Source organism: Solenopsis invicta, chromosome 6 (assembly GCF_016802725.1).
Source record: "Solenopsis invicta isolate M01_SB chromosome 6, UNIL_Sinv_3.0, whole genome shotgun sequence".
Taxonomy (NCBI): domain Eukaryota; kingdom Metazoa; phylum Arthropoda; class Insecta; order Hymenoptera; family Formicidae; genus Solenopsis; species Solenopsis invicta.
In genome coordinates, this window is record NC_052669.1 from 3,948,273 (window position 1) to 3,961,440 (window position 13,168).

A 13,168-nucleotide genomic window follows, 5' to 3' on the forward strand; every position below is an offset into this window, starting at 1 on the left:
TAATAGGTCAATTAACTTATCCATTGTTATAAAATTTTATGTGCCGCTGCACACGTTATGGCAATTCAAATGTCTCATTTATATAACGAATTTTTAGTCAACGTATATACAAAGATTTCAATTTAATTTTAATTGATGTTAAAAATGCGACGTAATGGAAATTACGTATTATATATAGTAGATAAATTAATTCATGTTGACAGACAAAATTATTGCAAAATGTAAAACGAGGAAAATATCGAAAAAAAAATACAAAAAGTAAGACCGTTATTTTACAATAATAGAGTTTCCATTTAATTGGCTTCCACGAATACAGCACATACAACATTTTTTAAATCGTTTTTAAAAATCTAAAAATATTTTTATTCCCAGAATACTTTTCCCACGGTTTGGATATAACGATTTTAATTATTAACATTACTTCAAATTGTGCTTTATTAATTTCTACTTGAAATATTCACGGAAAATAATTAAAGAACTTAACATTTAATGAAGCGACTTCTTCAATGGAAAATGAAAAGGATCATATATTTATTAAGAATTTTGAAACACGCATTTCCAACATATCTATGGAATTAAATTTTGAGATGCACATTCCATATCCAGCTTTCCCACAGCACTATCATATTCAGTGATAACAGAAGCAAGGTAGGTACTTTGTACCACTTTAGCTTATTGCAGGCTGCATTAGGAGAGGTCATATTTTATCATATTATAAAACAGATTTACATTACAAGTTTCGTCTGATAAGAAATAAAGAAAAAAGGAACAACGCTTGCAGAGAAAGTTTCAATTAATTCCATTAAACGCAATTATCAGCAATTACTGAAAAGAGATGACACAAAATATATTTTTAATAAAAGTTTAAATTAAAGTTTTTCAATCACAATGTTCAAATTAGCAGAAAAATCCTTTGCCGTAGAAGAAAATGTGGGGTAGAAAAACCCTCGGGACGACAGCCTCAGGGATCGAACTTGGGACTCTAAACCAGATCTGATGCGACTTACATATCTATCGCTTTCACGCAGAGCCATTCATTACTTCTGTATTATTATTATTATTGTTATTATTATTATTTCGTATTAAGTGATAGTTTTGTAAAGTCAATACTGAAACTTCATCTGAAGCTGTCATTTCAATTAGTCTTTTCCATGGAATAAAAATTTCTTCGTTATACTTGTGTGCATATATTGATAAGAAGACATAATAAATAATAAAATAATAACAAATAAATATTAATTAGAAACTTTTCTCGGAACTTTTATTCTTTTCAAAAAACAATTATAAATATAATTAAACATTGTGTCGTATCAACTTTCAATCTCAATGTAATAATATAAAGAAATATGCTTTTTTAATTATAAGTATGTTTTGTGTATTTTTATACGTAATTTAATTTTCACATTTCCTTCTGTATTATTATATTTTCATATAAAAATGTAACTTAAACTTTAATATCATGCAATAATAGAAAAATATCTCATATTTCAAGCAGAATTATAGCCACATGTTTCCAAATTTAAAATGTATAATTGAAGTGATATGTTAAGATTCTCACCAAGTGACATTCAAAAATATGTCGAAGTGTCAAGTGTCAAGTTATAAAACTATATCATGTTGAGAAACCAAATCAACAGGAATAATAATGTGTGCGACCCAGTTACCGCTTCACCTGTCTTGTACCATTTGCTACAAAAGCGCACACAATCCTTTTATCTGATCCAATATTCGCGAAATGCAGCACTATGAAACTCGCTTATCGCTCCGTAGATCGCGTCGCGACCTGGGATATCTCATTAAAAAAGTAAATAGCATTCTTACTCATCATTCTTCTTTTTTTGCGAGGGGAAAAAAAAGATTAGACAACGATTTTTCTAGGACAAAGTCGCACGCGGTTTTACTTATGGATGTCCGTTGCAAGTCTTCCGCTTTTCGTACACCATCTCCTGTCACTTCTCCCTTCTCTCTTCTTCCCTACCAACGTTTTCCCGTCCTCATTGCGGAAGCTGTCAACGCATCTCATCGCCCAAGTGCTACCGACAATGTACTCGAAGCTTACCAACTACGCTCGTAACATAAAGAAAGAGAGGATGAAAGAAAACAAAAAGAGAAAGAGAACAGAGAAGAAAGAAAGAGTAGAGTGCAACGAAGAGAGTTGGAAAGAAAAAACAAAAGAAAAAACAAAAGAAAAAACTCATTATTACGCCAAAGTCGTAATACATTCAACACCGTTTTAGAGCACGCACATGCGTCTTTTCCGCGTTCACTCGGCCCGTAGGCGATGTGTGTCGCGTACAACGCGTATCCGCCGCGTGTCTCGTATGCGCCGGACAGGCGTAAGTTGCTCTAGTCACGAGGAACGACGAACGAGTAAAAGGGAAAACGTTTTCCAGAGCGCGACTCGAGAACAACGACGCGGACGGGGAGGAACGATAGCGGAAAAGCGGTGGTTACGTCGAGAAAGAAACCCGGAAAAGAAGGTGCCGGGGTGTATATCAGAGCGAACGATGAAGAAAGCGCGGTTGGTGAAGCGCGGACGATGAAAAGAGAGAGAAAGAGAGGGCAAAGCGGTTGTAAATTGTGTGCTCAAGACGAGGAGGCGAAGAGGGAAGAGAGGAATGCAAGAGCTCTCGAGGTTGATAGAAGAGACGTGTGCAGCGCGGACGCGGACGTGCCTGTATATGCATACACACTCCGTTTTCTTTTTCCTTCTCTCTCTTTCTCTCTCCTTCTTTGGTGAGTATCCGGTGGTATCGGTGCATATACGCCTATTACGTACGCATGACGAGCTCTATGAGCGCACGTAATGGAAGCGCATCGTCCTCCTGCACCCCCGTCCGTGAGCCGCCGTCTGTTGCAATTACTCAAGCTCGCGTATGACCGAAATGCAACCGCCACGCCGCTGCGCCGCCTCAAACATAGCGGGCGCAGCAGCATCCCGGCGCGGCGCAGCGCGGAACGGGACGTTTCGCTTTTACAAACGATCCGTTTCGCGGTAACGATATAATTGCGCCTGTCGCAAGTGTAATCTCGCCGCGGCGGCGGCGCGCGCGCGCTTCACGGTGGCGTTCACGGACGCGTCTGAATAAACGCCACGGAATTCTCCGGTTCCTTCTATTCTCCTTTTCCCTCGCATTCACCGTCGGTGCGACCACCACCGACAACGGAACGCGTATCCACCCGGCTCTCTTCTTTTTTCTCTCTCTTTCTCTCTCTTTCTTTTCGTTTCGGCCACTGTTGTGTTTTCTGCTTCGGACGTGCCATGACCAACCGGTTTGCCAGTTGAAAGAGGGCGAGAGGAAATCAGAACTCGGCGGCAACTCTTTATTTTCGTTTACGTCAGTCGGTTGCACGAGACGATACCTGTGTATACCTATCTTTTTTGCACCCGAGCTCTTTCCTCCGCGTCCTCGTCCCGTACCCCGTCTCTCGTCAACCACCCGTTGCACCGCCCTCTCCCATTCGCCTCATCTCTTTTAGTTGCGGCAAGTACGAAAGGTATATCCGCGGGTAGTTCTTTAATTTCGCGAAATATCTTCCCGAGAGGCACGGCCGCTTTCGCGACTCGGACTCGGCGGTGAAAAATGACTCGGGCAAGTTCGCCTCGAGGGTGTACCGCGTCCTGGCCCTCGGACGATCGCTCATCCTTTCTCCTTCGATTTCTCTTCCGTTCGCGTGCGCTCGCGCAATCGTCGCCGGATGTAAGCGACGGTGGAGAACGGCCGCGCGATGAATACGTCGAAGCAACGACGGTAGAATGCCGGGCGAAATCCTCGATACGTGCCCTGATATTTTTAGAGTGAACAAACTTTTATACAATGTTCTTATTACCTTAAAGCATTCCCCATGCGTCAGGTTAACAAAGTTTTACCGGTACTCTTAATTATTGTACAAATACTGTTTTCTGTGACGGCACTAGTAATTCTATTTATTTGACTAATTGGATAGTACAGAATCGCGTCCGCGATACCACGAGTGCTTTTAAATAATTAGATTACACACATACGCACACACATACATATATCCGCATGCGCTAATATCCTACGGCATAAAGCTACAAATAGTATCTCAAAAATGTTTCGCACGCTTTACGCGGGCATTATTTAAAATTACGCCTCAGCTTCCCAAATATACGAGTTAATTTTACTTACCGGTATTATTATTACGATTAGAGTTTATAAAACATTTAGAAAGGTGGATAGAAAGCGGGGCGTACACAAACATGTAACCATAACGTTATACACCCGCAATATGACGCAGTGAGAAATTAAAACTACATTACGAGTGATATACAAGCGTCTCTTATGTACGCTACATCGCCTGAATATCGTTTCGCCTAAAGAGACGGTCTTTAGACGCGCGCAACGTCGTGCGCGATATGAATAAAAAATAGTGTTTTTTTTCCCCTCCGCAGACGCAATGTGTACCGTACCTGTACAGTTGCGCGTAATTACTCGTAGCTTATGACCTATGGCTTACGAAGAAAAACGAAAAGACAGTAATTCGTATTTACCCGTCTGTGCAACTCGAAGGTGCTCAAATATTTTAACAAGATTCGAGCGCGGCCAAGCGATTTTCCGATATAATAACTTATCCAAGAGAGGGAACTGTATCCGACGCGTTGCTTCGACTACGACTACGTCGAAGGTATCGCGTGAAATTTTCGATGTAGCTTAATAGCTGAGCATCGAGCTTTCATCTAATTTAACAACGTAAATCGATTAAAGACAGTGTAATATTTATCTTTGTTTAATATTTTAATTAAATTTCTATTAAATTGTTAAATTTAAATTTATTATTATTTAAATAAGAAAGATTTCGTTACACTCCATTTGCATCTTTGAAATATATTGATTAGTCACATCAGAAGGGGAATACATAATTTTGCAAATAAATTTAAATTTTATAATCAACGTATTTTGAAATTAAATTTTTACATTTGAATGTTATTTGTGCGCTGCCGAAAACAAATTTCAATCATTTACAGTTGATGCAATTAAAGCATTTTGTTTTCTTTTCAATGTGGTAACATGTGAAACTAATGAGACGAAAATTTTCAATTGCTTTTATCTCGCAAGGGATATACATTGCGTGAGCAAGAGAAAGAGAGAAAGAGAGAGAAAAAAAAAGAGATTTACCATTTATGATATCACGACACACGACAATATATGTCATGCAGGTAATTCGCAAAACAGAACATTATTAAACGAAAATCGGTCAACTTGCGTGAGGATCTGGGCGTGCTTGCGTTTATTAAAGCCAGATATATTAAACGTATCCCAGCAACAAAACAAGTATTGGTTATTCAAGTTTTCTAGCATCGTGCTGGAAAACGTTGAATATTCTGGTGTAAATATTGGAAAATTCTAAGCGTGGCAGCGGTTACCGTTGAACGGCCATGATATGGTAATAATCACGCTTGCATAGCGGTCGCGGTTGAAACGTCTAACGCACGTCATTCACTCTTCGATCGCTGTGTGCGTACGATCGTGTTGAAAATTAAAAAAAAGTGATGCATGTAATGAAGAGAATGTACATATTAAAGCGCGTACACTACGTGCATAGTTTAACGATGGTATCATTTTCTCTTTCGCCTATTTTCAGCAAAATAAAATTATTCCTTGCTGCCTATCACTATGTTTAGGAATAAATTTATGCGTTTTTTTTTTGTTTTTTTCAGTAACATCATGTTCTGATTGATGTATTTGTATACTCGATTTCTAATTGTTAGTTGTTTAGTAAATTTCAGATAATTTCAGAATTGCTTCCATATTTTTTAAATTTCACTAAAACGTTCTTATTCATGTTGTATTCAGTACGTATGTTTTATTATATTGAATAAGCATTGTTCTGTTAAAAAGGGTGGCGATAATATTTCCAAGCTAATAATTATCGTATTCACAGGAAAGGCAAATTCAATTAGCGTTTAATTTTGTTTTGCCTTGTTACAATTAAAAATTTATTTTTCTGTGAATATCTCGCTTGAATATTGGTACTTAACTACATTTAAAATTATGTACTGTACGTGGATTGTCCTAAAATATATAATTAATATTTTAAATGAAAAATTACTAAAATATGCATAATGATTGCAATTGTTTTCAAATTGCATCTGTTATAGTCTAGAAATCATGAGCAAATAAAAATAAATCTTGATAAATAAAATTTTAACGATGTAATTTAACAATGGAAAAGACACAATTTTCCATTTAAATTTATGCAGATTTTTGCCAATTTGATTTGAAAGCTATTATTTATGAAACTAAAAATTATACGATTTGCCAATAAAGGAAATTTTTTTATAAGTGATTATAGAAAAATTTAGTTCTATCGTATAATAAATATTGCTGACGGAAAACTTTTGTGTTAATTCAATTTAATCGAAATGTCATTTATTAAATTGTATTTATTTCAGAAACGATGTTTACGATATATGCGGTGAAAAACAAATGTAATAAACCAAACCAGATGTAACAATTTTAATAATTTGAACGTAACTCGCCATGAAAATACCACGATATTATTTTACCTTTGTAAAATGTATTATATACGTGATTGTTAAACAAACCTGTTGCCGAACTGTTCATGCGATAGAAAGGTTACCTAATCCGGATCGAGTTACAAGTTAGTACCATCGCGTTATCAGAGGGCGCAAAGATAAGCATCTGTCCGCAGCATCAAAGTTTGTCGTGGACAGAGGACGAAATAGTCGGTGAATTCGATGCAAGTTGTACAGACGGATAATTAGCCCCTAGTTGTACAATCGGCATAATTATTGTTCACCGCGGCTTACCCCCGCACACTTTCCTCTGGGAATGCTTTTCACTCTGTATACGCCTCTCTCTTTCTGTCTTTCCTCATCTCTGTAGCCCTTTATCTCTATCATACTCTCTTTAGTTCGACGTTTTACGACTACCATCAAACGCATCAGCCACCGACAAAACACACGATCACATTAATGAGCCCAACAAGAGCCGATTGAACCGGTTTTGCCTAAACAAGGAATGCCCTGTTAATTGTAATCGCTCGTCAACCACGGACGCGCTAATTACAAAGGCAATCATCGTAACGAATGTCAAATACAGATAACGCTATCCCTGGTCGTTTGTGTTCCCGTGGACGGACAGATACGTAATTCCTAAAGCTCGCGTTCTACGACTTATTTGTCTAGCGCATTACCATTAACCTAGTTATATGTAATAAGAAGTGCCTCCCACTTACGTGTAAAGCGCACCTCCTGTCAACGGCCATGCTGATTACGAAAACAATCGTTGTAATAAATGGCACACATACTCGTTGAACGCCTTCTTAGATTAAAGCAAAACCAAAAAAATCGGCGATTGCCATATTTTTGGAATTATAACAAATTATACAGTTCAACACAAAAGATACACAAAAAAATACCGGATTCGCATTCAGCATCAAAAAGCTGTAGAAAGTAACTAGTCTCATTCATGAAAAAAATTTTTTTGTTAAACTATATGTAAAAAGCATAACGTAATCTTTGTTTTAATAGATCTGATTACGCTTCGATTAATTATTACAAACGTCAACAACAAAACAATAGAGAAGAATCTCTAGGCATTTAATATTTATAAAAATGAAGAAAACATCGACGATTTTATTTCACGAGCTTTGACAGTTTTATTTATTTTTCTGTGAAAAAACTGAATTTTGTCCGGTAAATTTCAAAGTGAAAAGATATATATTAATAAATATTAGTACCAATGAAGTATATTGAGAATTTGTTATATTTAAAATGAATTTTATGTACATTTCGCTTTGTGAAACGCTATTTAGTTTAACTTGCCGCAATCCATTGAAAGCGCTTGATACCTTGAACCAAGTATTCATCATAAGTTGAGTACTTAAGTTACCTTACTATAGGTCGAAAGCCTCTGCTTGTTTACAACAAATTTGTAGTTTTGTACTAAATTCTAAACTGCTTCATTATTCAAAACAAACAGTCCTTTCATCGAAGATTGCATTACTTTGCGCTAAAGCGATCGAAGCTTATCAGCTTCGAAAATAAACGTACTTCCGATATTGTTGGCCGTTCACTCAAGTAGGTCAGTAATAGCCTACGGCGTATTCTTGTTACTTCCGAAGCTGATAAGTTATAAGTTATCGCGCAAAGCGACGTTGACAGCGCATTTTATACGTGTCTACCCGATTGCGTTTTTTTATAAAAAAGAAATGATCACGTGCCATAACGCGCGCGAGTAATTAAATAATAGCCTATCAAAACGGAAACAATTAAGAATGTCGTTTTGTGGTGGATATATCATTGGACAAGCTATATCTAAAGCTGTCAGTTTTCCGTTCTTTAGTTTTTGTATTAAAAAAAACGACCTGATTGTATTTATCGATTAAAAGCTTGCTGGTCTGCTACAATCGACAAAAAACAATTCGGTACATAAAGAAACTGTGCACACATGTTATCCATGTCGCGCGGATTGCGAGGTTTTCCTTTCACTAGAAAAATACGAGTGGCTATATAGTTTCGATCGGCGATGTAAAATTGCGAGAAATTCTAGTGCCCCATGTAAATCATATATTTTCCAAATAAAAAGAAACAATGTTTTTCGAAGGTACTCGAAAAGAAGACGTAATGTTAAAGTGAAAGTAATTATGTGTAGTAGATACATCTCATAGAATGCTACGAGTAACATAACTTTCTAGAAGTACTTGAACCGAACTTATCTAATATTTGGTGTATCATCTATCGACTTGACTCACCGTTACGCGATCCGAGGCGAGGCGAAGAGTTTTCACGGAGAAGGTCGCTACGCGAAGAAAACTTTCTTTCTTGCTGGCAAATCAAAAAAAAAAAAAAGATTGGCCGAAATAAAACCGGGCCAATCTCATCGTGCAACGTTCGGTTGTTTCGCCAGCTGGTGTATCGAGATAATACACACTCGCTGCTTATGCGCCCTTTACACGAACCCAGGGCGCCGCAACAACACGCTCGCGGGCCGTGCGCCGAGATATCTGTCAAACATCTCTCGGCAGAAAGCGTCGTAGAACGCGTATTTTTCCCCGTCTTCTTCACCTTTGCCCACCCCCTATCCCGTCAGACATCATTTTTCATATCTCGACCCCCAAGAATATCCGCCGACGGGTGACGTCCTCCAACCCCCGGCGTCGACAATGTGCTGCGTTGATTGAATCGTCGAACGTCAAGGCGTTCTCCGCGCTCCGTCCTCTGTCTCCTTCTCTCTCTCTCTTCCGCTCTTCCTTCCCTCCTCCTTGGTTGCTTTATAACTCTCCTTTCTCTCTCTTTCTTTCTCCTTCTTTCTCCCTTTTGCTCCCTTTCTTTCTCTCTCCCGTTCCAGTCCATTGCCTTATTCCTAACCGAGATTCAACCTCGCGGCACGATCCTTAGTGAGATCCCGCTTAGTAATTCACGCGGCGCAACGGCTCGTGTAACGTCAATTGCTTTGATACGCCGAAGACTGTGCGGTCAATCCGGATATTTGCCGCATACCAATGTTGCCGACCCCATCGTCGTAAAACGCTTTCCAATTTCAGCTTCGACGTTGACGCAGTGGAGAACATCGCAGTTTTGGTCTGGGTCAGACACAACGTTGCTTATCTTGCAACATGGCATCGACGTGTGTGTACATGCGTGTGTACGAGTTAATAGAATTAAATATGTAAAAAGCAATATTGAATATGGGAAAATAAAATATTGACATAATTACGTTATTGGAAAACATATTTTTATTAACGGAAATTTTTTTTCCTTTACAACGATAGAATCTGATTTTACTTTTTGTTTTACTTTTTTTTTCCTTTGACTTTATATTTGTATGAAATCATGTTACTATTGATATGAGGCAAGATGAATTCAATTTTTACAAAACTTTTACTTTGCTGCTTCGTACATTTTACAATTTGATAAAATAATATAGTTTCTCGTGAAACGACAGTTATTTCAAGGATCGTATGAGAAATTCAAGAAATTCGTCCACATATCTTTCCATGATGTCCACATTAATTTTCTCTTTTGACCAGAAAAGGGAAGCCGCATGACGTACTACCGAAAAAGTGGCCAGTTGATTCCTTCGTCGGTACCTCACGTCGCGTGGTCTGTCTTTGTCAGAAGGAAGCATTAACGTCCAAGTCCGCGCAAGCATTCTTTTGGACCCTAACTCTATAGTGAAACGTTAAGCGTTTAATAATTTGTAATCGTGTGCGCGTGCGGGAGGCTGCACCGTGTAGTGGAAAGTCGGGTAGACATAAAAATATATCCGCTCTTATTCCGTTTTGCTTTGAACGTAAACTCGCCGCGCAAGCACTGCAGTCGAGCGGTTTAGCACAAGAGAAATTCAAAGGAAATACTTAAAAGCGGTGAAAACTGACGCTAATGGAATTTCGTTGTAACTGACACTTTTTTTGCGCCTTTGTAGTGCGGCGTCTGTACTCAGAATTATGAACCAGATCGGGTTTTGCGGTCGAAATAAAAACTCCGCGAGTAATATTCCAGTTAAGTGAGACAGCGCAGGCGAGACATTTTTTTCGATAATACAATATTCACAGTGGAATGCAATATATTGACTACATCTTTGTAAATTTTAATTTGGTCTACTTTGATGAGTACATTACAGTTGTTTTATTTATTAAAAATTATTGTTTTAGAGTAACATGAAAAAAGTTAATGTAGAATATGGCCACATATATGAAATCATCTTAAAAAAAGATACAACTTAACACGAGCAAATATTAACAAGATTATATTGCCTTACGAGGAGTAATCTATCTACCGCGTGTAAATTTCTGTCTAAAGAGATGTTTATTTAATAATAAATATATTATTGAAAATGCTCTATTTAATAAAATTAGAAACTTTAAAAGAAACCATTTTTTTACAACAAAAAATTAAAATTATTTAAATAGGCTAAAGACGAGCGCAATAAGAATATAAATAATTTATCACCTTACATGTAACATTTATTCACATAACGATCGCGAAACTAGTTTCAACTGACCCGGTCTTCTTCAATAGCGCATTACAATTGCAAAAAAAGATGTTTATTGATAATTCTGATATTGAAACTTTATTACATTATTGTGTCGTTTTCAGTAGTTTGCAACGAAATAAACATAAGTTAAAAACAGCAACACATTTGTAGGTCAGCGAAAGAATCATTTGGTTTATTTTTGTCACGTTTGTCAATATGTTATAAATTAATTACTAGAAACTCTTTCGAGCAGATCAAAATGTACAGGGTATCCCAGACTTTGCGTGACACCTATTAATGACAAAACCGAAAACCATTTTCAACAAACAAAACTCCTAAGACAAAAATCCTAATATCAAAATGTCAAAGCTGCAGTAGTTTTTAAATAAGAAAGGTTTAAAGTTGGCAAATTAAACTGTCCAAAATTCGCGCACTCAGGTATGGCACACTGTACAGTAATAAAGTTGTTTCTGAATATGATATTCATTTTTCACATTGATTTTGCATAAATCTTCACGATATTATGTGCCATAATAAATATCACGCGATGTCTGGGATACTTTATATTTCATTTAAAATCCCCGTATCTTCATTTGCGTTAATGCCATTTTTAGAAGAATTCTTTTTTTATATTATTGAAAATAACTATAATTTTTATAAATAGCAGGAATTAAGTTAAATAATAAAATTTAATTTTTATAAATTACGAATTAGATGTCATGCAAATTTCATTTCATAGAGGCCACGAAAAGCTAATGAAATATACGCATATGTAAATCAGTATGTTTTCTTTGAAATGAATGCATGCCGTACACGGCGTTCCTTTGGCCATTCTAGTTTAATGATGTATGAGAAGAAATAAAAACCGGCACCGCTGGTGGACCATTTGGTTCTCTCTTAATTTGTCTCTCCCGTAGACGAGTTGGAACACGACGCTGACGCGCGAAATTTCACAAGGAGACGGCAATTACTGCTAGCGTGGTTAATAGCTAGTGCCGCCGTTGACTTATTTCATATTCATTAAAACAAGGTTTAATTTCAGGGAATATAATCAAGTTTTTCTACATTAGAACTGTGTGTTACGTTCTTTTGCGCGTATTTCGGCGATCTACAAAATTAATTCGGACAAACGATTTTTAATTGGTAGAGGGTTTATATTCCATTATTATTTATATTTTTTCTTTGTTTGTTATTACAATTATCCATTGTAATTGTCGATTAACACTATCAATAGTGTATTTTCAAAGAATTTTTAAATGTCAATTTTATTCGTTTAACGTTTGCAAAATTGAAAAAGAATATTTTAATTTTCTTTTAAATGTTAAAATAAGGTAAAGAGAAAAAAAATGCAAAAAGTAAAATAAAAATTTATTGTATTTATAAAATTTTGTTAAACATAAATTCGATCTAAGCTTGTGTTGATGATCGAGATGACATAACAAAAATTCTTGTAACACGTGATTTACATTTGTATGACTCTGAGTTTGATTAATAATGCAAAACTGACTCAGCAATAATGCATGGACCTGTGTATATATAATAGATCCTTTTATTTCTAGAACTGATTTTATTAAGATTCTTTAGTCTTTGCGTCTCAAGTGTGATGTCAAAGTAAATTGCATTAAATCATATCTAGTGGCAAATCGTACCGATTATACCACCGTCACGTAATTATCTCTATTACATTTTCCATTTGAAATTCGAATCCTGGTCGTAATTTCCAAAACTGCCGCTAATAGTAATGTTCAATATTTCATTAGATCGTCCCTCGGTAATTATCGAAACTGCTTAATGTTTCAGTTGCATTCTTTATGTTTTGCGTTCCCAGCGAACTTTCGTTTCACCCTCATTCACTCCCTTCGCCGCGGGAACTCCCAATGAGCGTGTGACAAGTCGCGACAATGACATTTTACTTTACTCGCCGGCTCGTTGTCTTGCCATTTCACCCACAAAATGTCACCCGCGACTCCGACGCGCCGTGCGACGAGAAGCTTACGAAAATGTCATACCTTCGTCTCAAAGTCCCTACCGCGCCATCCCAGCCAATGTCGTTTCGCATTTTTCGAGCTCACTACGCTTCAGCTTGGGTTTATTTTCAGGCGCGGTTGCATACGTTTTGCGGAGGTATGCCGCCGGCATGATGCACCTTGCATCCAAGAGGAGACAGAAAATAAACGGCGGAAGAGTTTCAGATATTTGCCCTC

General features: G+C 37.1%; 1 protein-coding gene across 1 annotated transcript in view; it reads right to left on the reverse strand.

The window, feature by feature from the left end:
• The window catches only part of LOC105193926 (protein amalgam), an 86,079-nt gene that overhangs the window by 25,082 nt on the left and 47,829 nt on the right, over window positions 1–13,168 (reverse strand). The window lies entirely within an intron of this gene.